Below are 27,596 nucleotides of genomic sequence, written 5' to 3' on the forward strand. Positions count from 1 at the left end.
CAGATTTTTTCCTATTTGTCTTTATTTCTAAAATAATCCACAAATGTAATTTTTTAGCATTATTTTGCAACATAGGCCCATAGCTGTAGACATATTTATATACTCAAAACAGTCTATATAGTATATATATTCAAAATAGTCTATATGGCGTGAGGAATTTGAACAAATGAAAAACAGCTATTAATTGTTGAAAATTGTCAGAGAAAATCATTCTCAGCAGCTATAACTAGCCTTTCTTTTGATATTCCTACCATTAGTATATGCAAAGTGTCTTGGTTAGGATGGCGGTATCTTCAGAACCAAATTCCATAATACATCAATGTTGAATGGCACTACAGAAAATATACTGAAAAAGCATTATTCATCATCTTGCTATGCGGTTTGCAAATGTGTGCTTTCTTGCACATGATTAGTCATCATGTGCATGATTCGAACTTGGAAGTAGCATTTATGTCTGCCAAGTCTGGATGTTTTTTACATTTTTGATTATGCCCTCTTTAACTAAAATTGCTGTCATATAGAGGTAAATAGCTAACTTCATTCTTGGTTGCATTCTTTTGCTACAAAAGACAGTAAAGTTAAATAACATGAAATTGGTTTTAGAAATAAATTTGTAGGTAAAAGGACTTTACATGAAGATGGAACCCAATTAAAGTCGGAGTTTGGTTAATATAGGATTTGCCACGGGAATCTGCCAAGACCAACAGCAAGGCACAAATGCTGTCTTTTTTTCATCACAAGTGATAAACCTAATCTTTCTGCAGATATTGTGAAAGTGAGAAACCTCCTTGTTATCATGATCTCTTGCCATTTTGTATCCATTCCTTAACAGGCTTAAACATAATTAAATGCTGAATTACCAGACACTATAATTCTTTGTTCTCAAGTATTTGCTACTTTCTGAATAAGTACATGAGGAACTAAAAATATATGTTTGTATAATTTGTAAAGCTAAAAAAAAAAAAAAAAAAAAAAAACATTTATATGACACACTCAGATACATTCACATTTTGTTTAATATTGTATTAGCAGTTGTTTTGGTTTTTTCAGCAGAAAAAGTAAATAAGTTCATCTTAAAACTATGGTTAAACAGCTTCCTGCTTCCACAAAAATTAAGCCTGTGCTTCCTGTAGCTAAAAGCTGGGAGACTGCTTTTTCAGATCTATCAGGTAACTGGGAGTTGTTTCAATGTAGTGATATTTTGTTTCATGATAGAGGTTTATTTTCAGATAGCCTAAAGAAACTGTTCAGTCAGCCTTGCAAGGGACAGTATTACAAACTAGGAGGATAGGTACTTAATGTTTTAAATTTTTGTATTATAAACTGAAGTAAAATATGTAAATATTTACCCATTGTGTTCATTTCTTGTTACGTATTCCTATGTTAACCAAATAAATTAGTCTCTATTTATTCAAGGTATAATTCTGTTGCTTTAAACTGCTTTGGACCTGTAATACTAAACATGCAAGCCTCTGGAAGTTTGTTGGGCTCCCTGCAGTGTCAAAAAGATTGCTGTTCCAGCCACAGACACAACACTTAAGAGTCACAAAATCATGCTTTTAACTTGAGACATTTTAAGGATGGAAGAAATCATAACCAGTATTGACGCGTAAGTATATATATGTCTGTGTGTGTATACATATATACACATGTATATATACATATGTGTATATATATATATATACACATGTATATATATATATACATATATACACACACACAGACATATGTATACTACAAGGGATGTCTGTATTTTCCTCAGTGCCATAATATATTTGTTCAATAGATACATAACATGCAGTGAAACCCACAGAATTACTCCGTCACTTGTGACTCTGTGAAGTCAAATTGTTTGTACTAAGCCCCCTGAATGCTTCTGTTCCAGTCTGAATCTGGGTCCTGTATTTCTGTGAAAACTGACACAGCACTAGCCTGATGTTACAGAAAACCAGTGTCCATGTTTTTATATAAAATTTTCACAGCAAGAACAAGACAAAAATGAATAAGTACAAGTCAGCGGGTGAAACATTTACCCAAAACAAATAATTTAAAAGTCTTTGACTGAATTTTTTAAGGATAATATTTTGCAGCATTACACAGCTTCAATTGCTTGCATGCAAATATCAAAAAAAAGAAAACCAAACACATAAATGGCTGTTAATACGAAACCCTTAAATGAAAACACTTTACAAATCAAATAGATCTCTTAAATTCTTGGTAACGAGATAAAGTGGTGATAGTTGCCTTTGAAAAGTATTTTTATGTTGTCTAAGCATGTCTGAAAACACTACCATTCCACGTGCATATGTATTCCACAAATATTGATCTGCTGCAAGTGCTTCAGCAAGCCTACAAATGCATACCTCTGCTGCGTATTTAGACATGATTAATAAGTCAATTCCTGCACTGCATAATACTTGCTACAACATAAAGTAAATACCATCTTTTCACAGCAAATGAAGCATTCACAATTTTTCTTTCTTTTAAGTTCACAGAGCTAGTGTCACAGCTCTTCTGGCTAAAGCCTCCATCAGCCTGATATGACTGCAAAAATGGTAAACTGCTGCTTCAGAGCCCACCCACCCCCAAAAAAATCAGAAAAATACTACATAACTGCAAGAGTCTTATACCAATACATTGACAGCTGAAATCTTACTGAATGTGCCATTTCTGTGCAACCAACTGTGTAGTTAGGATGTGCTGCACTTCTCAGTGTCTGCTTTTGCTGCTGCATTTTACAGCAAGAGAGAAAAGACCTGCTCTTGCAGCAGTGGTTTATTGAACCAATATCAGGCACAAACAACATTTAAAATGAGGTTACAACTACTGAGGGTAGCACGAAGCAATGTGGTAGCTATTCAAGGAAAGCATGATCAAGCTAACAGGAAAAGCTAACCACCTCTTCATGCTTAATGCACCCTCGCAGTACCGGCTGGGAAAGGAAACAAAAACTTTTCAGAGGGAAGGAGTAAAAACTTGACTATAATGAAAATAAATAAAATCTATCAGTGTTTCCACTCTGTTTTGCTCATGTCCTCTCCTCTTTATTTTTTTTTTTTTTTCCATTAGGTGGGGATTAAGCATTTTCCGTATGCAGGAAGCAAACAAACTTGTCCCAGGTGATATTTGGAGGTGAGGAGGTGTGACACATTAAAAATGCAAAATGAAAAAAAAAAAAAAAAAACTTGCTAATGTTGCCAATATGGCAGATCCATGTTTTAGCAATATTGGCTGGAAGCGTGGGGAGTGAGATTTGTAATTGGCATGTCTTCTGTTGGCAAAACATCTCACATAGCTTCTGTCACTGGAGTAACTACATTCACAGGGAGAAGGCCTGCTTGATTTAGCAAGGCAACAATTTTATAGGGATTGATGAATTCACACATTACCTTTATCTGTTAATCCCAAGCATGCGCCTGCCATTACAACCTGCTCCTTGCAGCTAGAGTGCAGACAAATATGGACTGCTGTTTGCTAGCTCTGTTCCCCACATAATTATTTTAATCCAGGCCAGAAACATGAGCGTGACTGTAAAACATACGTGACATTTTGATACAGGCTGTTGTCACTGGATCTCTCTTGTCTTGTGATGGGATCCAGAGACAGAAACAGAAAGATTCAGAGGCAGCGTATCACCAACTACAGCTCTGCCATAGAGATCTCTGACAGCTGGAGGAGGAGAGAGATGATCCAGGTGTGATATTTAAATAAATTGTTTGCTAATGTTTTTTCTTAAATCATTTCATCTTTTTTGATTTGATCGCAGTTTGATCCTGCAAAATGTTGAGTAAATAAAAAAATGAATGGGACCTATCATGCAGTTAAAACTCATGACCCATATAAATGTCTTTGCATAATGTTTTGCATTTTGCAAGTGCTAGAAGTTGTTTAGTAATAGCTAGTAGAGCTGGAGAAGTGAACAGAAATAACATGCTATAATCCAAGTCAACACTAGAGAGCATTAAAATGATTAGGCACAGCTGTTGCAATTTGGCTTGCTGAGGTGGAGATCATTAGTAACTGGATCTGAACATGCTGAGCTGTGAAAAACTGAACAGCTCTCTGTAGATAATTATGTGGATTTGGACACATGAAAAAGTATTGGAAATATCTTGGAAAAGTGGGTAATTTTTTTAAAAACAGATTTTGTATAAAGGTTCAGGAAAATTTTGAGGAATCATTTTCCTTACCTTTGTGCTTCTAATAGCAGTCCCTGTCACACTGAAGCACCACAATCAAGCCTCTCTCCTCAAAAGCAAAGCCTGCAATTTTAGCTGTGAGGCTACTGTCCAACACACTGCACACAGCAGTGTACTACTATCCAGGTCAGAGAAGACAAAGTCAACACACAAACATAATGCCAACAATGAAAACCTGGCTTGGTGTTTAATCACCAAAATGAAGCACTTTACATTGAAACAAATTCATGTCTATCCCATTGTAAGTCTAGAGAATTCACCATCATTGTCATTCTTTGATCATTCTGGGGTTTTGAATTGGGAATTTGGTGTCTGATTTTTGTTTTTTGTTTGTTTTGTTTTGTGCTGTACCATTATGTACTGGAGGCAGAAATTCTTGGGAACTTTTTTTATATTTTTTCACCCTCCTGAATGGGTCAGCATGTGCCCACAGAGACTGGGCACAGAGCGCTCCCCTGTCATTGTCCTGCATGGCTTGCAGCCTGCTTATGGTGGCTTGCCATATTTCTCCCTTTGATTCAGCTGGTGAAGGCAGTCAGTCACTGCTTCTTCCCTCAAGAGCCTGAAAATGGAAAAGGGAAATAACTGAATAGACTATCAGAAACAGACTTTCTATAATTATTAGCTCTATTATCTCCTTATAGTGTTCTAGAGCAACTCATCATCAGCAATACGAGAAGCAGATTGGGATCCTAAGACCAAACCTTTCAAAACTCTGTTTCAGAAGAAAATTAAGTCCATTCATTCAGTTTATACTTCAGCAGGTGTGGAGCCTCCCTTTGGTGCTGCACACCTGCAGGATGGGGACATGTTGGTGTATCAACCAGTGAGCTGATGCAGCTGAGCACATGCCACGGGAGTCTTGCTTCCTTTCAGACAGCACAACACTTATTCGGAAACAAGAATCCAGATCTGGAGGATGTGTTTTGTCATGACCGCTTCCTGCTGTAATGTCCTGTTTACTGATATTTCCCTAAGAACTGATCATTTCTCATCCAAGACAGACACCACACAGTCCTTCTCATCATTTGCAAGCAAGGTGCCCTGGGAATTTGCTCTATCATATGGGTTTTACTATCAGCCAGAGTTAGTCTTTACTTAGTACAGCTTATCTCACTGATTTAAATTTCTTTCCTCCAATATTCCTCTTCTATTTTCTCTTTTGCAGCTGTCAATTTTTACTGCTTGTTCCAACCTTTCATCTTTATTGTTGCAAATTTGAATAAAAAATTATGTTTTCTTTATTTTGTTCCAGCAATCTTGTGGGTTTGCAAAGTGATACAACTCATATCTGACAAGTTTTTCCAGAAACCATAAAATGCAAGAAATTTGTTAAGTTAAATATCCTGCCAGCTAGCTTGAATGGAGTAATTACACATCATGTATGTGGATAAAACCTTACAGCTGCATAAACCACATTGTACTACAAACCCAGTTCTGGAGAGAGAATAACAAAGAGGGGGAGAAAGAAAATGCAATTACTCAGGCTTTTATACTGTTTTATCAGTGGGTAATAAATCTCACTCCTTCAGAATAGTATTTTAACTGTATTTCTAAATACTTTATTGTGTGATTTTGTTATAGGCCACATCAGGAATCAACTATGATATCTCTGCAAATTGTGTAATTTCTTTTTTTTTTTCTTAAAAAACAACAACAACAAAGTTTTCCTTTTTTGTCTCCACCTTTGCTGACTTTAAGAGGTACATGCAATTCTACATAGAAAGAATATAATAAATCCAGTTAGCTGATGCTACTTTTTCTATAAAACTAAATACCTGTGGAAATGCAAATTATGCCAAAGATTTTTGCTTTCTGTCATTCAAACACAGGCTAGGGGTGACCAAGAAAACAGTACCCCTTCCAGTAAAAATGCTTATTTATATTTACAGAAGCTCTGAAATTCATCTTAGGTCTCCTACTTTCCTTTATCATTTTTTTTCTTTTTTCTCTTTGCATATTATCTTTAGAAAACTCTTTTGAAAGGAGGGACTTAGTATGTTTTACTTACAACATGTATTTGTAATTTTGCCATGAATTATACAGACATTTCTCTTTAAATGGTTAAATTCAAATATATCTAGATATTTTATATCTCTGTACCAGAGATAAAGAGTTTTGTTGTGGAAAATTAATTCAAATTTAAGAGACAGGCTTGCCTGAAGACATATCTTTCCTTAGCCCAACTGATACATATTGGTGGAAAACAAACAAACAAAAACAATATTTAGGGTATTTTAAGCCCTTCTGGGTAGTCTTACAGATTTGCGTTTTCTAAAATACTATCAGTAGTAAAGCTTGATCTGTTCATCTACTCGCATGTTTTGTTAACACAGAGCAAATATTTTAAAACTTCAAATCAGCCAAGAGCTCTTGCTATTTTTACCCAAATATTTTACCTTTACTTGGTCACAGGACTTACTATTTGTCTCTTGATGAAACAAGTTTTTTTGTTTTTTGGTTTGTTTGTTTTTCTTTTTTCACCTTCACCTTCTGGACTAGCATCCAGCATTGATTACATTCAGCCTGAGGAACAAGCAACATCAAAGAGAGGTACTGCCTCCAGATTTACTTCAGCATTTCATCTTCCATGTTAAGCAATGTATAAATGGCCCACATTTACAACTCTCGTAACAGGAAAAACCTGCACCAGGCCTTCTGATGGAGGAGGAGGAGGAAGGAAAGGAAGGAAATAGGTGAGAAATGTAGGACCATGGCACTAGAGGAGGCATTACCCTTGGACGATGAACAAGCACAGCTCCTCTGCTGGCCTTAAATTCATTGCTGTAACCATGGCAGCAGCATGGTCAGGCAGGCATTTCCTAGGTTTCTTTCTTGAATACAAAACCCACATGTTTCATAAGTCATAACCAGAACTGATTACTTTTTACAACACTAATAAAGATATCCAAGCCCACAGACTAAACCCAGGGCTTCTTCAGCAAACCACAAGTTACATTCTGCAGCAATGAGACTGCATGCAACAAAAGGAAGAAGTTTTTAAGGGTGATCTACTATAGATCATCGGAAACAGACATCACATGGGGAAACATCTTGAGCTAACCTTAATAATCAAGTAACAATATTGTGCATGAGGGGCCTGTTAGCTGCTTAAACTCATCAAGCAAACGTTTTGTGACAAAAATGAGTTTGCATAGAATTTTTTTTACATTTACTTGTTGTACTAGACAAGAACCTACTTTAATGCTGACATGTTTTGGCTGGAACACAGCAAGGATAGCATGATTTGCACTATGACCAATATATGTTGTTGTTGCCGTCTTACCACCAACTCTTTCAGCGTGTTGTACATTTGCTGCTTATTCTAAGACTCTACTGAGTGTTGTGAGTGGTTCATCCGGAAAGGTATAAATGACAGTTGTCGTTTGTTTACTGTAGCAATTCTTGTTGCAATAAAAATGCTAGTTACACAATAGGTTGAAGGTGTTAGCCAGAGAACAGCAGGTCTATGTTTCTCTTCTCATAGCCCCTGTCACTGCCTAGTCAGTGCTCAGTCCAAAGAAAATTTCTGGTCTTTGTTGCAGAGGCTTCTGTTAGATTCAGCACCTACAAATTTTGCGCTTATCTTGGTTTTAGTTTCATGGGCATGTGTGTAGGGTGTAGCAGCCAATTCTCTAAAGAATTGTAACTGTTTTTTAATTGAAGGAAAGTTGTCACACCCTGCAGTTTCAGTGAAGCTTGGCACATCCCAGACCAGCTTTGCCAAGTGTGTCAGAAATACTCACTCTGCAACAGTAATTTTGTAAAATTCACTGCCTGGTAGAAAGCATGACTACATAACCCTCAAAACATTGTTTTGCAGATGCCTTTCTTTCACATTATTCTTACTGTATTTCTCATCAAGTACTATGACTCCGCAAATGAGCAGGCGTGTAAAAAGGTAGTAGTAGAGAAAATTTCTCAACCATTTAATGAAATAAATTTATCTTCCAATCTAGCTAGAGGATATGGCAATTTTTAATAGCCATGAGACTCGCACTGTAATAGCTTTCACTGTTGTATTCAAATGATTTTCCCTTCTTTTCATTGAATCTTGTACTGGATTGCAGAGCATTTTATCCTCTGAAGTTCTACTGTGCTTTTAACTATGTGCAGCTCTTGTAATTTCTCAGTCAGTACCAGAAACAGGCTGTCCTCCTACTTGAATGGACATGACCCAATGGACAATCCTAGGAGGCCTCTCCCTCTGTATACACCTTGAAGTCCCCTCACTGAATGGGGAGCTGAATGGAAGAAAAGCATGCATGCCTCCGCACATGGGAGAGGTTTTGTTATTTAGCCCATTCCCACTGAGGAAAGAACTGAGATGCCTAAACTGAGGAGTACAGCCTTTAGTGCTCCTGCCCAGAAAAGGAGCCCCTCTCAGCCTTGTCACTCTGCTTTGTGGTTATGGTGACTCCTGTCCCCTCTCTTCCCTTTCACCAGGCACTCAGGAGGCACACAGCAATGCTATTCCCTAGGAAGTTCTCCTGTCTCCCAATGCAGTAGGAACAAGTCCTCTTCGCAATTCTGTCTTTATTTTATCATCTAGCCAAATATCCATAAGCACAAGAGTTCTAACAGTGCTGTTACCCATAACACCCACAACATAAGTGGCTTAGTCAGATGATTGTGTAACGGCAGCTGTCATAATGAGTCAGAAATGCCATCATTCGCAAATATATTAACAAAACAAAGTTATTGGCCATGAAAACCTTTGTATCTAATAAACGGTTAGTCATTCCAGCTCTATCTACATTGATCCCTGGTTCTGAAGCCCAGATGGTTTGGAAATGTCAAGATGATAAATAGATCCACAGCTAGCATATATGTTTTGAGCAGGGTCAGGGGTTACCCTCTCCTGCTCTAGCCAAGGAATAGGTTCAGCTATCCCATTTCTGTGGTCTGTGTAGCAACAAGTATAGAAAAGCCTAATAGAGGTCACAAAGAGTATCCAGGCATCTCACAGCAATATGCTCCTACTAGTAACTATAGGAGGAGTGGCAATGATCAAGTGGTAGTCACTAAAAATCAGATAGAAAGAAAGCTCTTCAGGAAAGCATTTGTATATCAGCTTCCCCCAAGATAGAATCAGCCGTCTCTGTGTCACTCTTCACTGATGCCTGTCTAACCTGTTTCCAGAAACCTTCAGTGATGGAGACTTCATAGCCTGCCTCAACATCTGTTGCCAGCCTCTATATTTCTCCTCTCCTCTCCCTTCTTCTTCAACCAGATTTTATATATTTATTGGTTTCTACCAGTCTTCTAATTTCCAGGTTAAACAATTATAAACCTTTCAAATTCTCATTAACAGATTGTTTCCTAGACTTCTTGTCCTCCTTCCCTAGCCTTGCTGTTTTGTTCTGTATCTTTCCTGAAATACAGTGCCCACAATGTACTCCAGATGATGCTTTGCAGATGTTGAATACATTAACTTGGCTCACTATCCAGCCTGTACTCTTCCTGCTACATCTAGTACGATGTTTGTCTTTTTTTATTTTTTTATTTTTTTTCCCCAACTGCATGACATAGCTGACTGATAATCTGCTTTTTTTCCCCTGCATTCCACTCTGGAAATGAAGCCAACTGGGACTTTGAAGCTCAGTGGGGGAGGATCTGGTTCAGTATAGACAGACCTTTTGATAAGCAGCCCTGTAGACTAATGAAGTTTCTCAAGTACAAGCACAAGTGTGAGAAATCTGGCTGTAGAGGAATCCAATCCCAAACTAATGGTCAGCTCCACAGATTCTCTGAATTCATCTACCTTAGAAGAAGGCTCATGCACACTGCTTTGTAATGACCTCTTCATGTGTCATCACTGATCAAACAGAGGAATTATTTATGCTCATCTCTTGAGAACTGTCTACCAGTAAAAACTAGTTATTTAAGTTCTCTGTCTTGCCATTCTGCTTGTTGTAGCAACAGTGAATAGAACTATTGGGAGTAAGAAGTTTTTCCCCTTTAATTGTACTGGAGCTTCTTTAACACTCCAACCACTGCCAGTGGCCTCTACACTACCCAACTGAACACACCACAGGCTCAGAAAACACTGCTGGGAAAACTTATCCTGCATCTGAACAGAAAAACTAAAATATTGCTATCTCTAGGTCTGAATTTAATATGTCACAAGCATTAAGGCAATTGCATTAAAATAGATACACTAGAAGACAGATACCTGTCCTTTTGTTCGAACTGTGAGGGCAACAGACTGTTCAGGGGGCTGGGTGCATAAATTGAAGTCACTGTTCATACTTTTCCTTTTTTGGTCCTTTCAGTGAAATAAGTACTATTTACAGGATTATGGTCCCCAGCCAAATTCAGAAGACTGTCCTTTTTTTTTTTTTTTTTTTTTAATTCCAGTCATAACTGGTCACTAGTAAAGCACATGACGAAATGAGAGTTCCCCACACTAATTCATCACAGTTTTGTTTATGTCACATATCAGGATTTAGTAATGTGCATTTTTCCTGGATGATCTGAAAGTTAGTATTTTTATTTTGTAAAGCACTTTGAGATAATTGTCTTCCAATTTAAGCACAAAAATATGGATTTTTCAAGCCTTTTGAAACCAATTAATAGCTACAATGTGTGTCACCTAATCCATATGCCTCAATTCTATTGAAGTCCAACCCCAAGAAAAGATCAGATGTGATATTTTCATCCCTTGGAAGTTAATGGCTAAACTCCCATTAGCCAGGTTCTCAATACCTATTTCGAACATGGTTATGATTAATTGAGAGCTTCAGACTAATGAGCTGCAGATGATGGCAACTATCCGCTATCATCAACTGGAACCTTACTTCCATTATGACAGAAATATTGAGATAAGAAATCATTCTGAGGAATAACATTAGCCGAGTTAAAACTGAGAATGTACAAATATGAATAAGAGAACATCCTATCTTTGACAGTTTAGATGTATTTGACTGCTGAAAATCAACAGAAGACACTGATGGTGTATTTGGGTACAGGTTTACTGCACCCAAACTAAGAGACCCCAAGGCCTTTAGTACTGTCAAGTGGGGAAGGAATCCTGCATCCTGCAGCAGGGAAGATACTTCACAGTATCACCCGACCCATTTTACCGTCACAGGAATACTTACAGGCGGGTGGGGAACAGAACAGAAAGGTGTACCCAGCAGCACATTTCCTGGTTGCCTTCTGTGTACTGTGAGCTCTGTGTCAACAACTCAGGGTTGGCACTGGCACAGTGCTGGAATTGCTCCAGGCTACCTCCTCATTTCTTCACTTCAGACTGTTTTCTTTTCTTCCTTATGGTGAGCTGAATGTGTGTTTTGATAGCACCCAGAAAAGTCAAGCAAAAACAGTGCACCTACTGAGTAAGCCACAAGGCAATCCTTGCCCTGAAGAGCTGATAATTGCCATCCAAGAGGATTTATTATGAGGATTATAATAATTACAGCTTTTTTACTTTTTAATGCTGGACTTAGTTACATGAAAAATCCAGTTTTTGTTTTAAAATTGTAAAAGTCCTTATTTTCCCAGAGGAAATGAAAATACTTTAAAAATGCATCTGTGTCTATTCTAGTGACTCCAGCTACAAACAATAAATGAAAAGGTGACGCTTACTACTTGTAAAGCAGTATGAGACTGGGCAGGGACACTCAGCACATTCCTTTAACTCTTGAATACAGGCACACTGTTACCACTGTTTAGTTTTCAGCAGATGTGGTTTTGTTTTGTTTTGTTTTTTCCAATTGCCTGGTATGTGGTAGTATGTTGGGACCTAAAGGGAGAGATTAAAAAATAAATAAATTAAAAAAAAAAAAAAAGAGAATACATACTCATTAAAAAGCCATAAACTATCAAGCACAAATGAAGGAAAAAAAAAAGTGCATTATTTTACAGCTCCATAATCAAGTAATCTAAGACAGGTTGCTCCTGCTGGGGGGTTGTGGTAAGAGCCATTCTGTTACAAAGTTAGTGACAGAATAGGGGCACACGTTGCTCCTGAGTACCTCTTGAGCATGAACCCAGAAATCTTGCAGAGTTTTAATATGTGATAATTGTTCACTTCAGTGTTGAAGGCACTCAGGAGGTTAAAAGCGATGCACAGATCTTCCCTCAGCATTTTTATTTCACATTTTTTAAGATCGTGTAGTGTTCAGTCATATCCTGCCTTGTCACTGTTAATAAGTAGGATGAGGGATGCCAGTGTGCTAATAAACACTTAAGTATATTAAGTAAAGAGGAACAGTTTCCCCAGGAGAAAATGAAAATGTCCAGGGGTTTCAGTATCTCTTAGCTTGGAAATAGGAGCACTGTGTTAGGATAAGGAGGTATAAGGCCTGAAAACCCTTTACACATTGATCCCAGGTCTTTACAATTCTTAAAGTCCTGTGTAAAAGAGAAAAAAAAAAATGCTCCTCTTCCTACTCTTTCTGCATGTTTTCTTTTTGGAAGTAGACTGAGAGTGATGAAGAGCTTAGTTTTGCCACAGCCAGTAATGCAAAGCTGAACCAGGGTTTTCTGTGTTAGATATCTGGCATCTCTCACGCGGGGCAGGCTGTATCCTTGCCCTGACCAGAGCTCCTTGGCATTGCTGGCACCAGCCAGGTACCTGCACGAATCCCACCCCAAAGCAGAGATGTTTTTTTCCCATTTTGCTGTTTTTGTGTTCACTCTGGAGCTGGGATGTCAGAGCAGAGACAGAGGGACACATTGTCCCCAGGCTCCACTTGTACAGATCACCTCGACCTCTCCTATTCCACAAGAGGATACAAACAACTCCCAGTAAGGCCAAAAGGAAACTGTTTTTGGAGAGACCGCTCCAGGGGTTCACTCAGAGGTTACAAGTATTCATGTCTGAGCCGGCTGGGGCTGCCTCCTGCCTGCTCCACTCCATGTAAGAGGTCTGAAGCCAGATATCATGATTTTTAGCTCTTTAGTAGAGGTCTTCATCATGAACCGCCACCTAATTACCTTCCATAAATCCTTCAAAACTTCATACAATACTTCATTGTAGACTCCTACGACCTGTACCAAGTATTTAATTAAATACTTTAAATGTAATTTATCTCTTTAAGTAGAGGTAAATTAATCCTATTTCAATTATTTTTGTGGGTAGGCTATGATATGCATGTTATAAAAAAGGAAATCTTTCACCAACTCAGGAAACATAATACAGGAATGACTCTATCCTAGAAAAACCAGCTCAACCAGCTTTTCTGCCATACTATTAACAAACCTAAACACAGTGGGAGAATAAACTCCAAAATTTTCCTTGGTTTGAATCCCTGGTACTGCAGTAGACAAAAATTAGGTAGAAAAGCCTTGTGGTTCATTTTGCAGAAAATGAACCAATTCACAGCAAGAAGGATAGTATTGAAGCTGTCATCACCAACTGATATGTTGAATCGGATATGAGAAATTAACCTTTGAAATTCTATGAATATAGCTTTCACCAACCAAATATTTGTGAAACATTTAGACTTTCTTAATTCTTAATTCCCTGAGCTCCTAATTAATTTTCCATCAAACATATCGATGATAGTTAATACACTGAGTACTTTCAACAGCCATGCAGAATTTCCATGCAATTAAAATAAAAGCAGTCCTGCACTTCAGCATTTTATACCATTTTGAAAAACAAACAAACAAAAACAAAAACAAATAAACAAACAAACATTCATCAACTGCCAGAGGACTATATTAATGTAAGATCACATTCTTTACGGGTAAAACTATTAACCGTATTGTAAAATGTGGAAGGGATGAGGGATTGACAAATTCACATTCTGCACGTCAGGCAGGGTATTACATGTCACTTCTGCATATTAAAGTTTTTGCTCACATAGTTTGGGGTTGTGCGGTGATTTCATGGATCAGGGGCAACAGGGTGACCCAGGCTGAAACACACCTCTGAACCTGGGTCACGTAGTGAGTGACCACCCTGATATTTCCCTAGCTGAGTAATGCACAGGCAGTTACTACATAGGACATGTTTTAACACAAGGTGAGTGAAGGCATCTGACTGAAACCCCTTAGCCAAAGAACAGCCAGAGGGGCAGGTGGCTCACAGTCCCACAGCAGCCACACAGTGCAAAGTGGGACAACATCCTCTGAGGCAGGGAGCTCAGGCTCCTCTGACATTACTGCAGATAGACACAGCAGAATGGGAGAAGCTGGCATCCAACCCCTACACCCAGAGAAGTATTTACTGCATCCAGGTCCAGTGGGCTGGAGACTGGACTTAGCCAAGGAAGCTGGTGGGTGTGAGTTCATTGCAGAGCCTGAGGGAACTTCCCCTGGAGTGGGGAAGTCTGGCAGGTGAGGAGACCTCCAGTCTCATCCAGCCAAAGCAGTACTCAGCTGGGAGTTGGAGATGGAGGAAGGGAAAAGTAGCTTCTCACTCAGAAAGAGCCAGAACAGGGAGCCTTATCAGAGAATCCAAATCTTGCTTCCACTTTGTGCGTCCCCCCAGATGCAGAGCAGTTTTCAGCAGCAGGGAAAAAGGAAAGGTGTCTTGATTCTGTGCCTTGCAGCAATGGCCCTGCATTTGCAGTGGGCTCCTGTATTGCCCTGCTGTGCTCAGGAGATAAGAGCAGGACTGCTAGGTACAGTATTGTGTGCAATCACTGTCTCCTGCCACCCCCAAAGGAAGCCTGGGCAGACACCGAAACAAAGTAGCATTCAGAAGCTGCAGCAAGGCTGAAGGGAGAATTTTCTTCCTCCTCTCATGGTCCTTCACAAAACACTAAGGGTGAAAATGGTGGCTGTGCACGTGCAGCTAATCACTTGCAAACCCTAGCCACTCTGTTCCCCACATTTCTAAGCACACGTTGACTAAGGTTGTAGATGCTATGAGAATGTTTGCATGAGACTATTACTTAGCTGTAGGTTAGATGTTTGACAAGTTTCAGCTAAATAGAATAACAAATATCACTAAACCTGCATAATAATGATAGCTGTGTTTTAAATGCTAGCTTTTTCTGGGGGGTGGGTAGCATGGTGGTCCTAAAGTTCAGGCCAAATGACTGCATTGGATCTGATAAGGAGTTTGTGGCTTTCACCAAGTTGTGCAGACAGTGGAAGGTGGGCTGAAAAGCTGGAGATGAGGCAGGTTCCTGCTCTGCTGAACAAACAATGTGAGAACAGCTGGATGGCTGTGTGGGCAGCATGTGACTCAGCATCGCTCTGTAGATCTCCTCCTCATGTCCTTTCTTAGCAAGGGCAGTTTGCAAAAAGTTTTCTGGAGTCCTGGCCAAACAGCATACTTTTTCCATTAAACTCACTTCATTTTAGATGCTGCTCTTTGCTTCTAAACACACCACAACCATGCTGATAAAATAGTTACAAAAATGTTCCCTATCTCTGTGTTTTTTTAACAAATATCCTAAGCAGTACAAAAGCAGTCCCCTTTCACCTCAATGACAATGATCACAGGAATTCACAAAAAGCAATTTGCAAACCACTTGAACTATGGTGGAACAGCATATGTTGAAGCTAGAGGGATGGGTCACTGAAACTATGAAAAGACCAAATATGCTCAAAACCAGACAGACAGACACATCCCTTTCATATCAGAGTGCCTCAGAACTAAGGCAAATGACCACAGTATTCAAAGGAAGGCCCACTGGCCTGGATGCCATCCACATCTTCCAAGGAACTTACGGAATTTTCTTGTATCCCCAGCATCCTTTGGCAAAGAGCTCCACAGATTTCTTACCTGCTGGTTGTCCTCTGCACAACAGGTTTGAAGCTGGCTCTCAGTATTTGAGTAGATGGCCCCAGCCCCTAGTTCTGCACTGACAGAGGTTGCAAACGGCAACTGACTGCCCACAGTGTTGTCTTTATTTCAGATTCAAGAGTTAATGTCTGCTCTGTCAGCTTTTATTGAGTAACTTCATCCTGAAGTTACTCAACATTTTCAAAGATGTACCATAAATATTGCTGGAATTTGTCAGAGCCTAAACTGTAAATGTGACTGTACACATTGTCTATTATTCCCAGATGTAGAAGTTAAAAACTAGATTGAACAGGATTTAAGTTAAGAGGCACGTATGTCTATTGCTTAACTTCCTTCTATTTAATTTATCAGCATAAAACTGCAATAGAAAAAATACTAGTCTCTGCCAAACAAGGCAATCCCAAAACAGTAATTATTTCTTTTTACTTGCAATGTGGTCTCTTGAATGCTAATTTCACATACTGCTTAAATTGTTGTAAGCCAGGACTGCAGCCACATGAACTGCCTGACCTCCCAGTGCCCTTGGACATTTGTGCATGTCTCTGAAACACTCCCTCTTTTATGCCAACACAGGCACGCAAAAAACAGACTGGAGGACTGATCTTGGTGAAATTCTGCCTCTGACTGGATTCATTTCCCAGGGCCCCTGTGAGGCTGTAGGGACATATGGGCCAGCAGAACTGGGGAAGAGTGGGACAGTGCAAGTCCACGCACATGCTGAGAAAAGAGAAAGCTATGACCTTAAAAGTATTTATACTTTTCACCCTTAATCCTACCAGATGGCTATTGTAATATTTCACTGTCATAACTACTATAAAAGTTTTAATTTCCAGGTCATTCTTTTTGATTTCTAATTTAGATCACTCGTAAATTAAGAACATATTAGTAAAACATGATGAGACACCAGAAAATATCACAGATACTGACAGATCAGCTAAATGGCCAAGTCAAATGCTCTAAGTGGAATTCATAGTCAGAGGTTAATAAATGTGTCATTTTTTACAAGGAAGGCACCTACAATTAGTCAGGAAATGTGGTTAATATACTATATTTCACACATGCAAGTTTCAGTGCAATTCAGACTAGCAGCATAACAAACTTCAGAAAATACAGAATAAAAAATGATAGATGCTACGCAAATGTTAGATTCAGTTCCCTTTCCCATTTAGGAAAATAATATTATGATTCAACAAATCATTTATTCATCTCAAAGCATTTACTACTTTTATTGGTCATTATAAATACTGATTTTCAAGGAAGACTCAGACAGGTCCTAAAAATAGAGACTTGATTAGGCAATCATAAATTTACAGACATTTAGTATTAGAGGGTTTTCAGATCTGGAAGTTTTGTTTTTAAGTCTGGAAAACAGTTCCAATGCTGGAAAAAAATCATATAATTTTGACATCAGTCAGCACTGTTCTGAGTGAATGTCAAATGTCCATCTGTTCTGAACTAAAAACTTGCCAATGAAACTTCCTGTGAAGCTCTCAGAATTCATTTCCACTTTGTTTTTTGTAAACATTAATTGGAATCTAAAAAGACACTCTGACTAGACAGTATTAGCAAATATTTAATGGCACAGGCAATATCATAGAATCATAGAATCATAGAATATCCTGAGTTGGAAGGGACCCTTAAGGATCATCAAGTCATATCTGACAGTTGCCGATAATTTCTTGGATATTGAATCCTGGCATCCTCTCACAACTGAGAATGGCATTATTGCTTGGGGAAGTCCCAAGTTCCTAGGGAGCCATTAACAATTTTCAGCCAGAGTCCATCCCTCCAAACGCTGTCCCAGGCGTTATCTACACTAAAGTGTTTACATAATAACCATAAAGCTGACGTAATTGAAACCAACACCTGAAACTGAAGCAGGCAAGATACACGGGCCAAATCACAGCTCAGATTCTGACGCCATTTCACTTCTGCAGTTCAGCGTGCGTGAAAGCACAACCTGCCTTTTACTGACAATGACTTTGCTGGAGTATACCTACAGCTTTAACTTGTTGTGCATGTCATGACACTTTATTTCAAGGACCTGCAAGAATGGTTGCATAGACAATTTGGAGACCCCCTCACCTGCTGTCAGAATCTTTTTATCTCCTCCGTTTTCTGTAGAATATTGCTACCTTCTTTCACAAAGAGCAGTTGGCATTTTGACCATGGAGTCTCACTGTCCCTTACTTGTGCTGTTCTGCCTCCTTCGTACCAGTTCTGATCCCCTGGGAAGCAGGACTGCTATTCATTACCACTACACCTCTTCTGGATTAGTTAGCATTTTCCTAGCTCTTGGATTAGAGAGTGTTTTCCTATCTATCTCTTGATTCAAAAAAATGCCATCTTTGGCACAGGGGACATGGTGGGACTATGAAGCTGGAAGTGCCACTCCCTCTTTTGATGGCTGATTTACCTTTAGACAAATAAAGGTAGCCAGCTTCTGAAGTCTCAGTCATTGTATTCTTCTCTTTCTCTGTCTGAGTGTTCTTCCTGATATGACTCTTCCTCCACACATCCGTGTGTGTCCACTTCTACTTTCCTCCTCTGTAAGTTTGTCATGGATCTACTTAAGCATTGAACAGTACAGTGGAACGCTGGAAAGCTCTCAATAGATGAAGGGATCTTGAGGGGAAAAAAAATAATGCATTTCCAGGTCACCACTCACAAGACATTGTTTTTTACCTTGACTTGTGAATTCTCTTTCTATTGGCTTGCCTTTGCTAAAAGTGAGCTAGAAGAAAAAATCCTCTTCTGATAGTGTTCTGGGGATTGTAGCATGAGGAGTAGTAACTGTGTGCTAGCAGAAGGAAAACACTAGAAAAACATGCATGTTTCTACTGAACTGTGAAACTTTAAGGGCCAGTGAATGCAGATGCATCAGGCAGGCAATGTCATTCTGCTGGCTGGCAGCACAAGGAGAGAGAATGCAAACAACCAAAGGCAGGAGTGAAGGTAATGGTCAGGCTAGTAACTACATTAGCATATCTGTAGGTTATTTCTCCCGTGGGTTATACTTGCTACAGATTACTAATTCTGAGATATATGCCCACAAGGCAGAAAAGGAATCAGTTCAAAAAGTCACGATAAAACCAGAAGAGCATCTCGTATTCCAGTTTGCTTGTACGGCATTCTCCCAACCTGGATTAGGTCAACACAGGCAGAAGGATCAACCCTTAGAGATTGTTTTTAATCACATCACTTAAATGAAGAATTATTTATTTAAACTTTTAACCTGACTGCCCAGGAAGTGAGGGGAGAACACAATGTATGCCTTTAGCACCCTAATAAGCACTTGGTTTTTCAGACATCTATGTTCTACATGTAAAATAAGCAAAAGCACCAACAATAAATCAAACAATTTCCTGCTTATCCCTCGAGGGATAAGTCACACACAACTATGATGGCATCTGTTTCATACATAGGATTAGTTTCTTTTAAAGCTTTCTTGCCAGAGAAAGAGTGAAATTTCTGGCAGCACTGATTTCCTGCAAATCCCCTCCCACATTTTGGGCTGTCTCCTCACTTTCCAATGTCTGTCTGTGATTCAGTCAGCTGCCAAATCTCTGAGATCTTAATGCTGTTTTTTAAGGTGAACAGGTCTGTGGATCAATGTCACCCTCTTCTTGTGTTTTATCTCAGACTCATAAAGCACAGCTCTACCCACTGTCCACCAAACTTTATGGGTTTAGTCCTCAGTGCCATAAGAAGATGCTTTACGATTTTCCCTCTGGGCTGACGGGTCAGTTGGTTGCAACACTGCTGTCATCTCTGTGTGGTTAGGAAAGAAAAATGCAGAAAGGCTTGTACAAGCTTGTCTCTCCAGTGTGAAAAATAAAAAATAAAAATAAATAAATAAATAAATAAATAAAACAATAAAAAAATACCAAAGAACTCAGACACCTTGCTATTGCCTGAGTCATGATTGCTCAGAAATGATGAACGTGACCTGAGAATCTGAACTCTTCCCAAGCTAGAATCAGATAAGAGAGGGCCTGGATAGTATTTGAATAGCATCTGCTTTTGAACAGAGCCACATGAGTGCAAGACCACAACTTGACTCACAACGTAGAATATCATGTGAAATCTTACTGCATTCAGAGGCCCAACAAGAGTAAGATGACTGAGGTCAGTGTAATAGAGGACTGGGTTTTATTCTGCTAGGGACATTGTTGCAGAGTCACCAACAGCTGGACTGGAAGAGTTACTCAAGGTAGGTGAAGAGTAACTGGAAGAGTTACTCAAGAAGTAGGTGAAGCTTCACCTGCTTCTCCTGCCAAGATGAACTATACATACCTACATCATTTCTGTTTGTGTAAAACAAACTTAAAATTGCCAGTGATTAGGGCCACACTGGCTCCCTAGGAAGTAAGAGCTCAATACAACTAGTGGCAATTGTTAGAAACTTTTTCATAACGTATAACCCTGCTACCTTTTCAGTCAACCCAGTGAGCACTGAAAACATGTACCAGCTTTGGACATACTTGAATATGTCATCATGTCTGTCCGTAACCTCATTTAGGATAAAAAAAAGCTCCAAATATTTTTCAAATACTTCTAATTGTTCACATATTCTCTGGACTTCATTCAGTTTTCTTTACAGAAGACGTGGAGTAAGCTGAAAATATCCTTCAACAAATAACCTACTAGTGCTGAACATAGGAGGTATTTCTTCATATATATTAGACAAAAACACAACTTGCTGCACAACAACACTGTTGACTCATTGAGTTTGTGATTCATTGCAATAATTCAGATCATTTTAGGAGGAATTGTTATTTTATACACTCTACCCTATATTGTTTCCAGTGCAGATGTAGGTGGATTAGACAACAATTGTAATAGACTCATACTGAAGTTATGTGTCAATGCCCTTCAAAACAGTTTTACAAACTAGTATGTACAAACAGCAGCTCAACTGAAACAAAAGTGCATGCAAAAGAAAGGAAGCATGTATGCGAAAGAAAGTGTGCATGCAAAACTCCTCAGTTTGGATTATATACCCCCATAATCATTTAAAATTAATCTCCAGAAGGAAAACCTGAAGATTAGCTGAGGAACCTTTACCTCTTCCTACTGCATAGGGTTAACACTTCATTATACTCATCATTTTGCAATCTTTTGCTGTCACCAGAAAGATTTAGCTTAAAGTTTATGACAAAAACTGTCCCTTGGAACTGGCATGGTTTCACTACATTGCTAAAAAGGAATACAGTGGGTAGAAATGGGCTTTTAAGATTTTTCATAATGCTTGCAACATTTTCAGTTATATAATTAATCATTAAAGTGATACGTTAAAACTGTAATGGTTAATGATCTTAAAAAAGATCCTTTCTTAAAAGTAATTTGGTGTTTGGATAGACCTATAGTATCAATAAAAACTAAGCTACATTTCTGATAAACCATCAATAAACCTCTTATGCAAGATGGACCAATGGGGTTCTGAAAGAGAAAGACATGGAAAATCCCTATCTAGTTCAGCATGATTAATATTGTGATTAATTTTCTGCCACATCCTTCCCCATTATATTTCTGCTGCAAATAGGTTGCCTCTCTAAGCATGTAGCTCTTTAATAATCTTGTTTCCATTGTCATAAGGCTGACCTTATTTTTAATCCCAAGTGTTGGTGCACATTCATTTATCAGTGTCTGCTTGCAGGTGGCATTCTCTGGAGAATGGCTGGCTATTACAAAGGGCACATTAGCACCCATTCCAACAAACATGCCAACACAATTAACAATGTTGCTTTATGTTGAGCTGTTACTTTTTTTTTCCACCCTAAACTGAATAATAAACTGTTGTTTCACTTACTGCAGGTAACAGAAAGGCAGTAGACACGCCAGAGGAGAGAACTAGTGGCTGCACTGATGAGTTGCAGGCAGTCTGCACACACCTTCCTCTGAATTGCTATCTATGCAGGGAGAATAATTCCCCAGTTTACAACAGTAGTAGCATAACAGGTCAGTACCAGCTAAATGCTGGAACCTTGAGAATACCTATACTTGTGAACAGAGGTATAACGACTTGAGATTACCTGCTTATTCATGAGCATACACTCCATGCAATGCACCACAGAAGAGATTAGATGTAATGTCACTAAACAATGAGACCATAATGCCATAAATTAATATGCTAACCATACTGTCATACCCAGGACTAACACCACCGTAGCAAGCTCATCAAACACACATTTACCATGGATAGAATTTCTAAAAATTGCAAGGATCTTGGGGTAGATAAGGTACGAAAGGCAGTGCAAGTGAATTCCTACAGAGTTAAATTAAATGGACCTTTGCTACCAGAGAAATAAAAACAATGTACAGCTGTTGCCTATTACCCCTCATTTCCTAGGATCCTGGCTGGACACATAGTGTCAAGGACATATGTGACAACTACTATGCAGAACCTTATAAGTCTGCCAGTAAGCCTGACAAGAACTGAGCAGGAAATACTCCAAGACCTATTAAAAGGCTCTGCCAAAAAAAAAAAAAAAAGCGGGGGGAGGGGGAAGGGGGGTGACAGACTGTTTAAGATGACAGTTTCTGACATTTTAGGACTAAGAAACAAGGACGAAGGATAGAGAACTTCATTATACTGAAGTTTTAAAAGTGAAATTATTCTCATTCTTTTATTCAAATCAAACTTCAACCTCTCTCCTTGAACCCTAGCACACTGCACACTTTGAAGCATATTTTAAGTGCTTGTGCCATCACTGCAAGACATACTGATTTTTAAAGTTAGGAGATTTTTATTTCCTCTCCCTTCAAAAAAAAAAGAAGTTCTTTTGCACTTGAATAATTAAATAAAACAATCCATATGTTTGTGTAAGGTATATGACATGAATAGTCATCCCTTACCTTTTTCCCCAACAGACACGTGATTAGATTACAGTAAACCACTTGCTAAAAAACACACTGGCTGACCAAACTCAGAAGTTCACAGGGTGACCCAAGCACAGAAACCAAGCTCTGTATATTGAAAGTGTTCCCATCCCCTTATCCTAGCAGAAGCAACTGTACTAGCACTGACAATTACCTTGCAATGAAGACACATCCACTTCTCAGTTAATAAAGGGGTACGAAGTATGTTTGAGAAAGTAATATATCTTCGGGATTAAGTCATACCTTTATGACATTAAAAATGAATTACAGATGTAAAATGAATTACAGATGTAAGATGTAAGACTCACAAGCCCTGCAAAACAGTAAGTCCCCTCCAGAGCCCCCATGCTGAACTGTGTTATTACCACCACACGCAGCAGATACTCAAAAAGAGAGGGAGAGTACGTTGTAAGTTACGCCCTTTGTCCAAAGATGCACAAAACTTTCCTGATAACATGCCCCAGCCAACCATTGGTAGAGCAGGGAGTTACAAGCTGCTGGTAACTTTTGTTGTTGTCATTTTGAACATGCTTTAAGAACAAACACTGCCATGGCACAAGTGATGCATGTGTTCAAAGATCCCTTCATCCACTGTATAAAGTGGCAAGTTGATTCGTCCTAACTCATTATATTTCTAGCAGAAAATAGGTAGACATAACACACACATATATATATAATGCTATGTATATAGGTGTATATAACTATATGTATCTGTATATGTAGCAGAAAAATTGCATAGCAGTAAAAAAAAAAATACCAATTTGTAATAGAGGACTGAGGTTTAATTGTAGAATATCTGGGTTGGAAGGGACTCACATGGACCATCGAGTCCAACTCCTGGGTCCCCAATAGACCAACAAAAATAACCCACAAAACACCAGATCATGTGTCTCAGAGCATTGTCCATGTCTTGAACTCCAGCAGCTCAGTGTCACGACCGCTTCCCTCGGGAGCCTCTTCCAGTGCCTGATCACCCTCTTGGTGATGAGCCTTTTCCTAATATCCAGTCTGAACCTCCCCTGTCACAGCTTCAAGCCATTGTCTTGGGTCCTAATAAGCACCTAAAGTTGCATACTTCTTTTGATGGTTTGAATAGGTGAAGAGGTGGTTTGAAGAGGTGATTTGAATAAGGGCAAAAATATGTCTATCTTCTACTATACACTTTCCACGTCATGAGTGAGAACTAAATCGTAGACTACAAATTGGTAATCTTCCTAGAATTTTTTATGCCTGCTGAAGATGTTAACTAGGAACACTGACTTGATAAATGTAAATAAGTAGAACAAAACCAGAGCAAATGCCTTGCTAGCCACACATAGATCAAGCACTAGAAACTGCTGCTTAAACTGCTCATGACCACTAGTTTGTTGAAAAGTAGGTTGAGAGTTCTCCAACACTAAAGCTACCTGACACTCTTCTTTAACTTCTATTTTTAATTACTTGTGAATCTCATGAGATTTTGAAAGATGATCTTTATGTCAATTACATGTTTCTGAAACTCCTGTGAACACCTAGCCAAGCTATAAACTTCTGTTAGCTTGTTTACCTTCCATACAGAGGCTAAGTTCAGAGTTGTATTTCCAGAAGATGCACAGGCAATGATGCTTGCTTCTACACAGAGCCATGGAACTTCTCCAGCTGCAGCTCTGACCCATCATGGGAGAGTCTATAAGAGATTTTGTTTAGTGACAGAAATGTATTCTTTTCTCTTTTGTTCTCAGTCCCTTTTCTTGTTGCTAGATCCAGGCTCTCTGCTTGAATGTAAAGGGGACAAAGAAACAGACTGGACAGAGTAAACCAAGAGAAGATGGACAGTGAAAACTGGAACTTGGTGATGGCAGACAGCAGGAGAGCACTGGCTAGAGCAGACACTAATGAGAGAAGGACTGAATACTTCAGGTCTGAGAGGGAAAACATTAGAAAATCGAAACCAGCGCATATGTACATGCCTGTTTGAAAGGGAGATTAGATAAAAAAACAGTTGATAAGACTACAGCTCATCTGACAAGGTGATTAGGAGCAGGATACTAAGTACCCATGAAGCAGTCTGTAATGGCAAAGTAAACAAAAAAAGCACTGCAAGTGAGAAAGGAGACAGGGAGGAAGTCTGGAGGGATGGGCTATGACTTTCCTGGTGCTCAGCAGGGGGGCTGAAACTAAGATGAGAAGTCTTTAAGCAGACTTAGCTGGGTGGATGACACATAGGAACCAACAGGTGCTGTGAGTGATGACAAATAAGTAAAAAATCATGCTTTGAGTAAGGAGTGACTTATAACAAAGAACCCAAAAAAGAGAAGGCCTGGAGCTCAACTCAGACACCCAAAACTTCCAAGCACATTTATCTTTCTTTATACTCCATTATCTGTCTGTGAAATGAGAATAATGCAGACTTCCTACACTCGTAGTCAGACTTCATGAGCATCACAGTACGCAAAAAGAACAATTCTGTCTTCAGAGCAGCATAGAACAGAGTACATTCATAATATACTCATTAAAAAGAAAAAAAAAAAGGGAAAAAAGCAACAAGTTTATTACCAACTGAACACTGAGCATTCTGCAGACTAACCAAGGGAGGTGGGAAACTACTGCTATAACTCAAAAGCCACTTACTTGTCTAGAGGTGTGAATTAGAGCTGAACATGTTTTAATTTTGGAATTTGGCAACTTGCATGCCTGATTTTTACAAACCCCAAAACACTGTTAAAATTCATATTTATGTGTATAAATTGAAAACAATTCTGGCATTGCACTACATTCAGTTGTATTACTCTTGAAATAAGTATTTGCAAAAATAAAGTTGGTGCTCCCTGAGCCTAAGAGAGGCTGATAATGAAAGCATCCCTTTCTTGTGCTGGGTTACCCATACAGTACCACAAATGTAATAGGTTAAGCAAACATTACACATTTTCCTACCTGTTTTTCATTTGACAACACAAAGAAAAATGGTTTGAAACTTGGCAAACACAAAGGAATACTTTGAGTCAGCAGGAGTTACACTGTCCCAAAGAAACACCCCTTTGGCCCCAGTCCTCACTAGCACATCTCTATTCCCAACCGGCTCCCTCCAAGGCACAGTTCAGCAAAAATCATGGCAGTCTGTAGTGGGTTTATGTGGCAAGCTTTTGGTAGCAGAAGGCTGCAGAGGTGGCTTCTGTGAGAAGAATCCAGAAGCTGCCCCATGTTAGAAAAGGGCCTGTTTCAGCTGGCTCCAAAGGGACCCGCCGCTGCCTAGAGCTGAGCCAACAAGTGATGTTGTTTGTGCCTCTATGAAAGCAGATTTAAGAAAGAAGAAAAAAAGAAAATTGCTGCACAACAGCCGCTGGGAGAGTGAGAACCAGCCCCGCAGACCCCAAGGTCAGTGAAGGAGGGAGAGGAGGTACTCCAGGTGCTGGAGCTGAAATTCCCTCTGCAGCCCCTGGTATACCACAGCAGAGCAGATCTCCATGCTGCAGCCTGTGGAAGAGCCCCTGGTGGAGAAGGTGGACCTGCCCTGAAGGAGGTTGTGGCCTATGGAGAACGCTCTCCAGAGCAGATTCCAGGCCGGAGCTGCAGCCCGTGGAGAGGAGCCCACGCAGGAGCAGGGGGTCTGGGGGGAGCTGCCGCCCGTGGGGGACCCGTGCTGGAGCAGTTTGCTCCTGGGGGATGGACCCCGTGGTACGGAGCCGTGTGGGAGCAGTTCTTGGAGAGCTGCTGCCTGTGGGCAGCCCATGCAGGATCAGTTTGGGAAGGACCGCATCCCATGGGATGGACCCACTTGGAGCAGGGGCAGTGAAGGAGCAGTGGAGAGTGTTATAGACGGACCGCAACCCCCATTCCCCCAGGCTGCTCGGGTGGAGGAGATGGAAGAGGGTGGATGGGGGGAAGATGTTTTTAGTTTGCTTCCTTAGTTTCTCACTTCTCTAGCTTGTTAGTAATAGGCAATAAAGTTACTAATCTCCCTGCTCTGAGACTTTTTTGCCCATTATGATAGTTGTTGAGTGATCTCCCTGTCCTTATCTCAACCTTTGAGCACTTTTCACTGTATTTTCTCCCCGTTTCCCTTTGAGGAGGGGGATAAAGAGAGTGGTTGTGGTGGATCTCAGCTGCCACCTGAGTAAAACTACCACACAGCCTTCCCGTAAGTGGCAGGTCAAACAATGCATCACTGGCTGTAACTTCATAAAAATGTTAATTAAACATGCACTTTGCTACTCTTCTAATACAAACTCAACGAACAAACAGCATTACAGAAGCACAATAAAAGCCATATATGGAGCACTCAACACAGGTGATCTGGGGGGATTTCCCCCTCCCTAAACCTCAGACACCTTCACTTCGAGGCATCGTACCCCAAAGACGTCACACTGCACACACAGCCTATTACTTCACCTGGTCCGTCACGCACCAGGTATGCTGTGCATGACAACTAACCAGATGTACTCCAACGTGATTTCTAGCACCGCAGAAGACTCCACAGCCATTGCAGGCCACGTCACCCAAAACTTAAAACCTCAAAAGCAGCCCCATGGGCTGGCCTAGTTGAGGGTACAGGCGGGACTCCTCGTCAGGCACCTGCCACAGGCGACAGCCTCACCTCCCTACCCTGCGGCCGGGCTCAGGTAGCAGTCGGAGAGCAGATTGAGGAAGGGCCGAAACCCTGCAGGACACCCTCGGCCCCGCAGCTGAGGCACCAGCCGCGAGGCAAGGCACCCCACGACCCGCAGTCCCAACACCACCCTCGCCCCCAGCCATTTTGGGGCGGGCTCCGCGCACCCCGCAGCGGGGTTCGCCCCCGCCATTTTAGGTGCCGCCCCGCCAAGCCCCGA

General features: G+C 40.0%; 1 long non-coding RNA gene across 1 annotated transcript; it reads right to left on the minus strand.

Annotated features, from left to right (window-relative positions):
- Positions 1–953: 953 nt before the first annotated feature.
- LOC310889223 lies at positions 954–24,440 on the minus strand. Its single transcript, XR_014576467.1, has 3 exons — positions 15,889–24,440; positions 11,303–11,946; positions 954–4,761 (listed from the first exon to the last, which is right to left on the minus strand). It is a non-coding gene; the product is annotated as an uncharacterized lncRNA (long non-coding RNA).
- Between the last annotated feature and the right edge of the window lie 3,156 nt (positions 24,441–27,596).

The sequence above is a fragment of the Anser anser genome (genome assembly GCF_964211835.1).
Source record: "Anser anser genome assembly, chromosome: Z".
Lineage (NCBI taxonomy): Eukaryota > Metazoa > Chordata > Aves > Anseriformes > Anatidae > Anser > Anser anser.